This window comes from Myotis yumanensis, unplaced genomic scaffold, assembly GCF_028538775.1.
Source record: "Myotis yumanensis isolate MYYU_CA2020_CCGP unplaced genomic scaffold, mMyoYum1.0.hap1 SCAF_28, whole genome shotgun sequence".
NCBI classification, from domain to species: domain Eukaryota; kingdom Metazoa; phylum Chordata; class Mammalia; order Chiroptera; family Vespertilionidae; genus Myotis; species Myotis yumanensis.
Genome location: NW_027223779.1, coordinates 838,110 through 848,921, shown reverse-complemented (window position 1 = coordinate 848,921; position 10,812 = coordinate 838,110). Strand labels below are relative to the sequence as shown.

At 46.7% G+C, this 10,812-nt stretch overlaps 1 pseudogene; it reads right to left on the bottom strand.

The window, feature by feature from the left end:
• Nucleotides 1-1,507: 1,507 nt before the first annotated feature.
• LOC139000759 (ATP-dependent RNA helicase DDX39A pseudogene) lies at nucleotides 1,508-2,386 on the bottom strand (annotated as a pseudogene).
• Nucleotides 2,387-10,812: the final 8,426 nt, after the last annotated feature.

Genomic DNA, 10,812 nt, shown 5'->3' with positions numbered 1-10,812 from the left:
AAGGCCATGTACTTGGGTTGCGGGTACATCCCCTGTAGGAGATGTGCAGGAGGCAGCTGATCAATGTTTCTCTCTCATCGATGTTTCTAACTCTCTATCTCTCTCCCTTCCTCTCTTTGAAAAATTAATAAAATATATTTTTTAAAAAATTCAAAGCAATCAGTGAAGAGCTTTTGGAGATTTAAAATTTTGACCAAATGAACATTTGCATTTTTATGTATGTATGTGTATATATATATATATATATATATATATTTAAAAGCTACCAACGAATGAATAAACAATCTCTCTCTCTCCCTGCCTCTTCCTCCCCCCTCCTCTCCTACTTTCCACTCTCTCTTTTTTTTTTCCCACTCTCTCAAAAACAAACAAACAAACAAAAAAACTAGCCCTAGCTGGTTTGGCTCAGTGGATAGAGCCAAAAGGTCCCAGTTTCGATTCCTGTCAAGGGCACATGCCCGGGATAAGGGCTAGATCCCCAGTACGGGGTGTGCGGAGGCAGCCGATCCATGATCCTCTCTTATCATGGATGTTTCAATCTCTCCCTCTCCCTTCCTCTCTGAAATCAATAAAAAAAATATTTTAGAAACCATATCAAGCCCTAGCCGGTTTGGCTCAGTGGGTAGAGCATCAGCCTGCGGACTGAAGGGTCTCGGGTTCCATTCTGGCCAAGGGCACAGGCCCAGGTTGCAGGCTCAATCCCCAGTAGGGGGCGTGCAAGAGGCAGCTGATCCATGATCCTCTCTCATCATGGACGTTTCAGTCTCTCTACCTCTCCCTTCCTCTCTAAAATCAATAAAGAAATACATTTATTTTAAAAAAATACATCAGGAATCAGTGTAGAGCAGTGTTTGACAGCACTTGGGAATCACTGCTAAAGTGCAATACACTGTAGAACAGTATTTGACACCACTTGGGATTCTGGTTGGTTTTCCAGTTTGAAACTTGGAAGAATATAATAGGATTAAAATGGTATTTTATCATACATTGACATAATTCTTGATAATAACTGCAGAATACTTATTCTTAGAATGAATCAGAACAGAATCTAATTTTGGTTGGGATTTTCATCTAACTGACAAAATTACTAGATGTTAAATGCAGTGTGGTATCCCAAATTGGATCCAGGAACAACAAAGTGCATTATAACAAAAAATTGGTGAAATCTGAATAAAATTTGCAGCTTAGTTAATAATAATATGCAGACGTCTTAGTTTTAACAAATGTTCCATGTTAATGGAACATTAGGGAGAACTAGTGAGGGGTAGACAAGAATTTTCGGTATAATAGTTGGAATATTTCTATCAATCTAGCAATATATATGACTTGAAAAATGGGGTGAGGAAGCAAAATACAAGCCCATATTTGTATTTTTTCCATAATGCAAATCTATTGTTACACAAATGTACAGTGTTTGAACAGAGCAAGAAAGCCGCACTGTTGCCTAGAAAGAGGAGTTGAAGCAGCACGTGGGAAGCAGGGTGGTTCCGGGATGTCAGGTGTGTGGTTAGCGGCTCGGCTCCATGTATGTGGAGATGTCCATTTCTTCAGGAAGCTCCGCCACATTGACTTCAAACCGACCCTGAACCTCATTGAGGATTTTGGCATCGTTCTCATGAGACACAAAAGTGATAGCCAGGCCTTTGGTGCCAAAGCACCCGGCACGGGCCACCCGGTGGAGGTAGGTGTTCGAGTCCCCAGGCATGTCATAATTGAAGATGATGTTGACTCGCTCAATGTCCATCCCTCGGCCAAACAGATCAGTGGCCACCAGGATCCGCCGCTGAAAGTCGTTGAACTGCTGGTAGCATGCTAGGTGCTCCTCCTGGGCCATGGCTCTGTGGATGGCGATGGCTGGGAAGTTCTGTTGCATGAGTAGCTGGGCCAGGGCCATGCAGCGCTGCACCGACCTCACGAAGATCACCACCTGGTTAAACTCTAGCACATCCAGGAGGTCAAGGAGTTGACGGTTCTTTTCTCTCTCTTTGAGCTTGACATAGTATTGCTGCAGCCCATGCAGCGTGAGCTTGGTGTCATCGTCCACCGACACTTCCAGGGGATCTTGCATGAACTTCCTGCAGACAGGCCGGATCTCCTTGCTCAGCGTGGCACTGAACATCATGCACTGCTTCTCGAGTGGCGTCAGGCGAAAGATCTCCTGTACATCCCGCCGCATGTCTAGCTGCTCCAGCATCTTGTCACACTCGTCCAGCAGGAAGTGCTTCACATTTCTCAAGTTGAGGCTCCTGTTCCGCACGAGTGCCAAGATGCGACCTGGAGTCCCCACCACAATGTGGGGACAGTTCTTCTTCAACACCTCTCGGGGTCCCTCCCTCTCCCCTTCCCCTCCACCACCCCCCCACACACACAAACACAACACACACATTGGCACCCGAGTACCAAGAGGTTTCCAGAATGAACTGAATTCCAGGGCCCAGCGAGACAGCCACCCAGCAGCAAGGGAAAGACCATATAAAAACGGCCATCACCGTAACCGGCTTGGCTCAGTGGATAGAGCGTCAGCCTGCGTACTGAAAGGTCCCGGGTTCAATTCCCGTCAAGGGCATGAACTTTGGTTGGGGCCATATCTCCAGTAGGAAATGTGCAGGAAGCAGCTGATTGATGGTTCTCTCTCACCGATGTTTCTAACGCTCTGTCTCTCTCCCTTTCTCTCTGTAAAAAAACAATAAAAAATATTTTTAAAAAAATGGCCGTCAGGTGGCGCACAAACACCAAGAACAACAGTGGGGCGGCTCCTGGGCTGTGGGCCCGGCCTGGGCGGGCACCCCCCCACCCACTGTGTGTGTTTGTGGGGAGGGGGGTGGCAGGGGACAAGGATGGCCGATCTCCTCCCCACGCCCACCTTTCCAGTGGGACCGTGTCGGTCAGGTCCAGTGGCGGGCGGTGGGGCAGCAATGCGGGGCGTCCAACACCTGGGGTTTGCCCAGGAAGTCCCCCCCCCCCCCGCCACACACACACACACACACACACACACACACACACACGGCCTGGCAGCGGAATGGGGACTGGAAAAGTTTTTTGGGGGGTGGGGCCTGACAGAGGACCGAGAGGAGGGACCCAGAACACTTTTTGCGGCCCAGGACCCTTAAAAACTCAATCCGAGGTGGGGGGAGGGGGGACTACGACGACTCTGAAGACCTAAGCGCGGCGAGTATTCACGAGGCAAAAAAACAAAGGAGGAATCATTTTCTCTGTTTGTTTCCTTTCAGTTATTATTATTTTTTTTCGGAATTGAATTTATTGGGGGACACATAGGTGAATAAAATGAAATGAAATGCAATAGGATAAAATGAAAGGTGTAAATACATAAGAAGCTTTGCATTGTGGATGAAAAGGGGCCACATGTTGCCCTGCCTGGCTTGACTCAGTGGATAGAGCGTCAGCCTTAACTGTACAATAAATGAATATTTATCTTTTATATATATATTTTATTGATTTTTTACAGAGAGGAAGGGAGAGAGAGAGAGTTAGAAACATCGATGAGAGAGAACCATCAATCAGCTGCCTCCTGCACATCTCCTACTGAGGATGTGCCCACAACCAAGGTACATGCCCTTGACTGGAATCGAACCTGGGACCTTTCAGTCCACAGGCCCTCAGGCCAACGCTCTATCCACTGAGCAAACCGGTTAGGGCGGGTCACATATCTTTGGACCGGTGAATGACAAGAGGTAACTAGTCACTTCCCTTTTTTCCAGTGCCCTTGGGGCACAGCCAGAGTGCCAGGGCAGAGAAAACTAATTCTCTCATTGTTACTATTGTCATGTTAATTTTTGACCTCTCACTATCGTTTTACAGCTTACCAAACACGCCCCCCCCCCCCCCCGCCCCTTTGCTTTCTCCCACCTCCATCATCTATCATCACTGGATTTCATAGAAACCCACTGGTCAACAACAGGAAAGAGTGTAGAACAGTGTTTGAAACCACTTACAAGTCTCATCCTTGGATGGTGATTTATAAAAATAGGTCAAAGACATGCTTGGGGACTTTGGGCTTTGCTGTGCTGTGTATCTATGCAGAGACAGGGTGCTTTTAAACTCCTATATGATGACTTAAGTTTATCCTTCACCTCTGGTCTGGCCTCCGGACTTTGTTATCTAGGCCTTGGAAAGGCCTCCTCCCTGCCTTGAAAAGAATAGATTTTTAATTCCTTGAGATTCTGCTTCCCAGCAGTTGTTGACAGTCTGGTTCAAATAAACTCATCACAGAAATTATTTACAGGTTTGAGTGTTTCTCAGGTTAATGGTATGGAACTCCAAGAAAACACACACACACCACACACACCACACACACACACACATACATGCAAGTTTTTCAAGTGTACAACTCAACGAAACATCACCTGAATACAGCGCCCAAAAGTATAAAGTCTCTTTCTGTCACCATTTACCCCACCCCCTGGTTTCTTGCTCTTTGGCTTTCCTTTGTGTTCCCCCCTTCCATTACCCCCCACCACCCCAAATCTATGATTTTCAATGTAGGGAGGAGGCCTTTCCAAGGCCTACAAACAAAGCAACAAAGCCAGGAAGCCATACAGGCAATAAACGATAACCTGGACCACATCTGCCACTGCCTATACATATATATATATATATATATATATATATATATATATATATATATTCACCAGAAAGACCAAAGACAAGACAACAAGCAGGTGGGTGTGGGGAACATTGCTGCAATGTCATGTGGTTGTGGATTTTAGCGTGACTCACCTTATGAATGACAAGAAAGTCTGGGGGCGGAGGGTGGGGGGGCGCCCCGTAGTATGTGTCTTTGAAATGAGGTAAATCTGGATGAGACCTTGTCCATCAAATGTACAAAATCAATCAATTTGGCCCTGGACCGGTGGCTCAGTTAGCTAGAGTGTCTTCCCTTATGCCACTGTTTGTGGTTTCATTCCCCAATCAGGGCACATACAGGAAGCAACAGAGCCCTGGCTGGTGTGGCTCAGTTGGTTGAGAGTCATGTCTCGCATTGAAAGGTCACTGATTCCTTTCCAGGTTTCAGGTTCAATACCCAGCTGGAGCATGTATTGGAGGCAACTGATAGGTATCTCTCTCTCTCTCACTCTCTCTCTCTCTCTCTCTCTCTCTCTCTCCCTCCTTCCATCCCTGTTTCCCCTCCTTTCCTAAAATCAATAATACACACACACACACACACACACACATATATATTTGTTCCTGTTAATCCTCACCAGAGGATATTTTTCCATTGATTTTTAGGAAGAGTGGAGGAGACAGGGCAAGACAGAGGGAAACATCGATGTGAGAGAAACACGTCAATTGGTTGCCTCCAACCAGGGCCAGGGCCCAAAGAACCTGCCACCAAGGTCTATGACCTTGGCTGGAATCAGACCCGGGACCCTTTGGTCCACAGGCTGCCCAACGCTCAATGCACTGAACCAATCAGGGTAGGGGAAATATATATCTGCTGTACCCAGCCACGCATTGCTATGGCTCAGTCTGGTTAAATGGAAAAGAAAGAAAAGAGAAAGCACACGTTTCTAATACGCTTAATTTCACAATGCCTGTGGGTATGCAACATTTTGTGTTGTTCCATTGTCTGTGCAGATATAGAGATTGTCTGGTTTGCCAACTCTAGAACAAGCAACATATAATTATCCATATGAGAAGCAATCCACGTCTAGATCTAAACCGCACAATTCTAAAGATTGGTCCTGAGCTTTGTCAAGGGTGATTGCAAACGCCAATCGAATCGGGAATTGCAATCTCTGAAATTGAAATGGCATATCCGTTGGAATCATAGGAATCTGAGGAATGAGGACATCTTCACCTTTGAAAGGTCCTGTCAAGATGGTTGCTTCTATGACATTGCTCATTAATTTTTTCACTGCAAGCCGCATGCCTGTCAAAGCTTTGGCTGGTTGACATTTCGCAACATGGTAATTGCCATGCTGATTTTCAATTGCAGTACATGTGGTGGCATCCCTGGCAGATCGAGTGAATTCAAAAATTCTGTTGGATAATTAATCGTTTCATCTGCTTCCACAACAGTGTCGACGGACTTGTATGTGACTGCCTCGCTTTGAATGTTAGACTGAATGATATTGTTAAGTCCGTAGAAGTCTTTGTTCTTGGCTGCAAGAATAGCTCATTCACTCAGCCAATCGTGATTCTTATCATTGGTTTGAATATTGGGAAATACTTTTTCAACCAATTCTTCTTTTGATGTCACTAAATTGCAGAAGTGATGAGGCAATGAAATTCGTCCTGAGGTAAGATCAACCGGCACCTTTCCGTTCCCAATTCCCAGCAATTGATGTGAGAATATCTCAGCTGATGGATCGTTTTGCAGCTGGACACGCATATTTGTGGTTAATTTTATCTGCAATTTATAATTGTAAACAGAAATATTGAAATGGAATCAAATTTTTAGTATAGCGTGTGTTGCTTTTATGTCCAACAGATGGCTCTGTTTTTCAAAAAAAGCATGCTTTTACCTGTCACAGGTGTGACATCTATATAATAGTCAGTATATAGGTATATGGAAACATGCGCGTATTCGAATGCAACATTGTGCCAAAATTTCAAAGCAATCGGTGAGGACCTTTCGGAGATTTAAGATTTTGAACAAACGAACATTTGCATTTTCATTTATATATATTTAAAAGCTACTGATGAATGAATAAACAACTTCTCTCTCTCCCTGCCTCTTCCTCCCCCCTCCTCTCCTACCTTCCACTCTCTCTTTTTTTTCCCCACTCTCTCAAAAACAAACAAACAAAAAAAACTAGCCCTAGCTGGTTTGGCTCAATGGATAGAGCCAAAGGGTCCCAGTTTCGATTCCTGTCAATGGCACATGCCTGGGATTCGGGCTTGATCCCCAGTACGGGGTGTGTAGGAGGCAGCCGATCCATGGTCCTCTCTTATCGTGGATGTTTCAATCTCTCCCTCTCCCTTCCTCTCTGAAATCAATAAAAAATATATATTTTAAAGAACACATCAAGCCCTAGCCGGTTTGTCTCAGCAGATAGAGCATCAGCCTGCGGACTGAAGGGTCTCGGGTTCCATTCTGGCCAAGGGCACATGCTCGGGTTGCAGGCCCAATCCCCAGTAGGGGGCGTGCAAGAGGCAGCCGATCCATGTTCCTCTCTCATCATGGATGTTTCAGTCTCTCTACCTCTCTCTTCCTCTCTAAAATCAATAAAGAAATACATTATTTTAAAAAAATATACATCAGGAATCAGTGTAGAGCAGTGTTTGACAACACTTGGGAATCACTGCTAAAGAGCAATACACTGTAGAACAGTATTTGACACCACTTGGGATTCACTTCCAGAAGGCTGGAAACTATATGAAAGTGTTTGAAAGCACTTTGAAATCACTGATCAACATCAGAAACTGTGCAGAACAGCGTGTGGCCAAACTTGGGAATCACTGCTAAAGTGAAGTCAGTACACTGACAAATGGTAGGAAACGGTGCAAAAGTGTTTGAAAACACTTGGAAGTCACTGGTAGCATTCTAAGATGCCAGAGAGGAAAATGTCACCGAGGCCAAAATCCTACCTCCATCTTCTTAGGGTTTGTGGAGGAGGTGGCTCTGAAAAATTCACCTGACACACGGGGGGGGGGGGGGTGGGGGGGGGAGGGGGCAGGGAGACATGAGGGCAACGTTTTCTTTCCCTCAAGTGTCTGATATGAAAAGGGGAGCGCTCCTAAGGAGACCGCGGAAGAGCCGCATCCACGCTTTTTCAGACTGGGTTGAAAGGAGAGGGGCGATTGTGGGCAAGCCACTAAGTAGGTGGGGAGGCAAAAGGAGAGATGAGGGAGGCCCGTTCCTACAGATTCCTCTGCCTCTCAGCTGGCTTTCTGCCTAAAGTGCAAAAACGAGTCCCAGTGTGTGTGCTCGTTGTCTCTCCCCCCACCCCCACCCCCTCAATCTTTACGTCCAGTTGGAGTCTTTTTTGCCATCTGGCCACTTTGGAATATTGTCTCTGGCTCACCTGAGCAGCTGAGGTGGCGGCATAGTCACTTAAGGAAGGAAAGGACAAGATCGGCTTGGTTCCAGGCACCGAATTGTGCCAGAGGTGTCGGGGGGGGGGGGGCAGGAGTCAGTCGCTGAGCGGCCCCCAACGTATTTCTAAGACAGTGAGCGACTCTGGTAAGGGCATGCGGTAGGAGGAGAGCAGCTGGAGTTCTGTTTGTTGACTGGGGGCTTGCAGGGGATGGGGAGGGCCTGGGGTCCGTTTGCTCCTTTGTTGATGTCTCTTTCTTTCTTACTTTCTTTCTTTCTTTCTCTTTTTTAAAACAAAGGTGAAGAACTCTTCGGGTGGAGGTATTTCTGCAAGAAAGTCTGGCAGTACAGGGCATGGGGGTATGCGGGCCAGGCCAGTCCATTGACCAGATAACGCAAAGGATCTGTAGTGGCTCTGACTATCGCCCTTCCTTTAAGAAACAGGAAGACAGAGGAGTTTCTCTCAGGGTCCCTCCCTCTCCCTTTCCTCCCCCCCCCCCCACACACACACACTCACTCACTCACACTCACACACAGTGGCACCCGAGTAGCAAGAGGTTTCCAGAATGAACTGAATTCCAAGGCCTAGCCAGACAGCCACCCCGCACCAAGGGAAAGACCATATAAAAACGGCAGCCAGGTGGCTCGCGAACACCAGCGAGAAAGTCAGTGGGGCGGCTCAGGGGCCTTGGACCCAGCCTGGCCCGGGAGGGAGCCCTGCTGCCCGCTGTGTGTGTGTTTGGGGAGGGGGGCAGGGGGCAAGGGTGGCCGATCTCCTCCCTGCACCCACCGCTCCAGTGGGACCGTGTCGGCCGGGGCCCATGGAGGGCGGCGGGGTGGCAGGGCGGGCTCCACCACCTGGTGCGCGTGCACGCACACACACACATGGCCTAGCAGCGGAAGGGGGACTGGAAAAGTTTTTTGGGGAGTGGGGCCTGACAGAGGACCGAGAGGATGTACCCAGAACACTTTTTGCGGGCCCGGGACCTTTAAAACCTCAACGGGTGGGGGTGGGGGGTGTGGGGGGGGGGTGGGGGGGTGGGGGTGTCACGACTCTAAAGGCAGCGAGTATTCACGGGGCAACAATGGAGGAATCATTTTCTCTGTTTCCTTTCAGTTATTATTTTTTTTTCGGAATTGAATTTATTGGGGGACACATCGGTGAATAAAATGAAATGAAATGCAATAGGATAAAATGAAAGGTGTAAATACATAAGAAGCTTTGCATTGTGTGTGCTAGGGTAAGGGACTGCGGCATGGAAGGGTAAGGGAATGTGGGAGGGGGAGGGCCTGTGGCCTGGAAAAGGTTACTGATTGTTTCAATGTCAGGAACCGTGGCAGAGAAAAATTGCTAGATTGTCTTAGAAAACAATGTGTTATGATTAAATCCAGCCAGGTGTGAATCTGTTTACCTCCCCTCCATTCTCATGAACTTTTTGTGAACTTCTAATGAAATGCTTTGTATTTTTTAACACTGTTTTGCTATAAAGGATCATACTGCACCCTTGATCTCTGCCACATGCTCCGAATCTCCCAGAGGGGGAGATAGGTGCTGTGGTCAGCTGGCCAGCTTAATAACAGGCATTTAAATTTAGATTCTGAGTCAGTGGTCTATCTCGTTGAGCCAACTCAGAACATTGTGGATGAAAAGGGGCCACATGCTAACCTGACCCACTCAGGGGAAGCCTGGCCTTGCAAACTCAGACACCTCAAGTGACCATCCAGGATGCTCTGAATTAAAAAAACAAAACAAAAAAAAAACTTGTTAAAGTAGAAAGCAGTGTATAGTGAGTGCGCAGTCATGCCCTAGGCCCGGTATCTCCTCTGAGCTCCCAGCCTCTCCTTTCTTTTTTTTTTATTCTGAGATTTATTTACCTTCTATAATTAAAACTTTGTTGCCTTCAGTGGAGCTCAGAGCCACTGAACTTACTGGCATCTGAGCCTATTGTCTTTCTATGCCTCTAGGTCCTAGAGTCTAGGATCACATGTCTCTGGAGTAGTAAATGTCCCGGTAAACAGTCACTTTCCTTTTCCCATTGCCCTCAGGGCACAGCCCAAGGTCCCAGGGTAGAGACCACAAATTCCCTCATTGCTACTGTTGTATATTTTTTTAAAAGTTAGGGACGAATGAATAAACAAGTGGAAAAACAATTTTCTCTCTCTCTCTCTCTCCCCCTCTCCCTGCCCCCTCCCTCTCCCTTTCACTCACTCTTTAAACAACAACAACAACAAAAAACAACACATGGCCCTAGCCGGTTTGGCTCAGTGGATAGAGCATCAGCCTGTGGACCGTGAGGCATCCTGGGTTCGATTCCAGTCAAGGGCACATGCCTGGGTTGCGGGCTTGATCCCCAGTGTGGGGTGTGCAGGAGGAAGCTGACCGGTGATTCTCTCTCTCTCTCATCGTGGATGTTCTAGCGCTCTCTCCCTCTCCCTTTCTCTCTGAAATCAATACAGATATATTTAAAAAAAAGAAACACAGCCACAAATGTATTATTCCACCTTTATGTAGTAAAAAGTGTGCTTGGATGATGTTTTGTATTTCCTGTTATTAAAACAGTGAACAGCTGAAACCGGTTTGGCTCAGTGGATAGAGAGTTGGCCTGTGGACTGAAGGGTCCCAGGTTTGATTCCGGTCAAGGGCATGTACCTGGGTTGCGGGCACATCCCCAGTGGGAGATGTGCAGGAGGCAGCTGATCAATGTTTCTCTCTCATCGATGTTTCTAACTATCTCTCTCCCTTCCTCTCTGTAAAAAAAAAAAAAAAAAAAAAAATCAATAAAATATATTTAAAAAAATAAAAAATAAAAAAA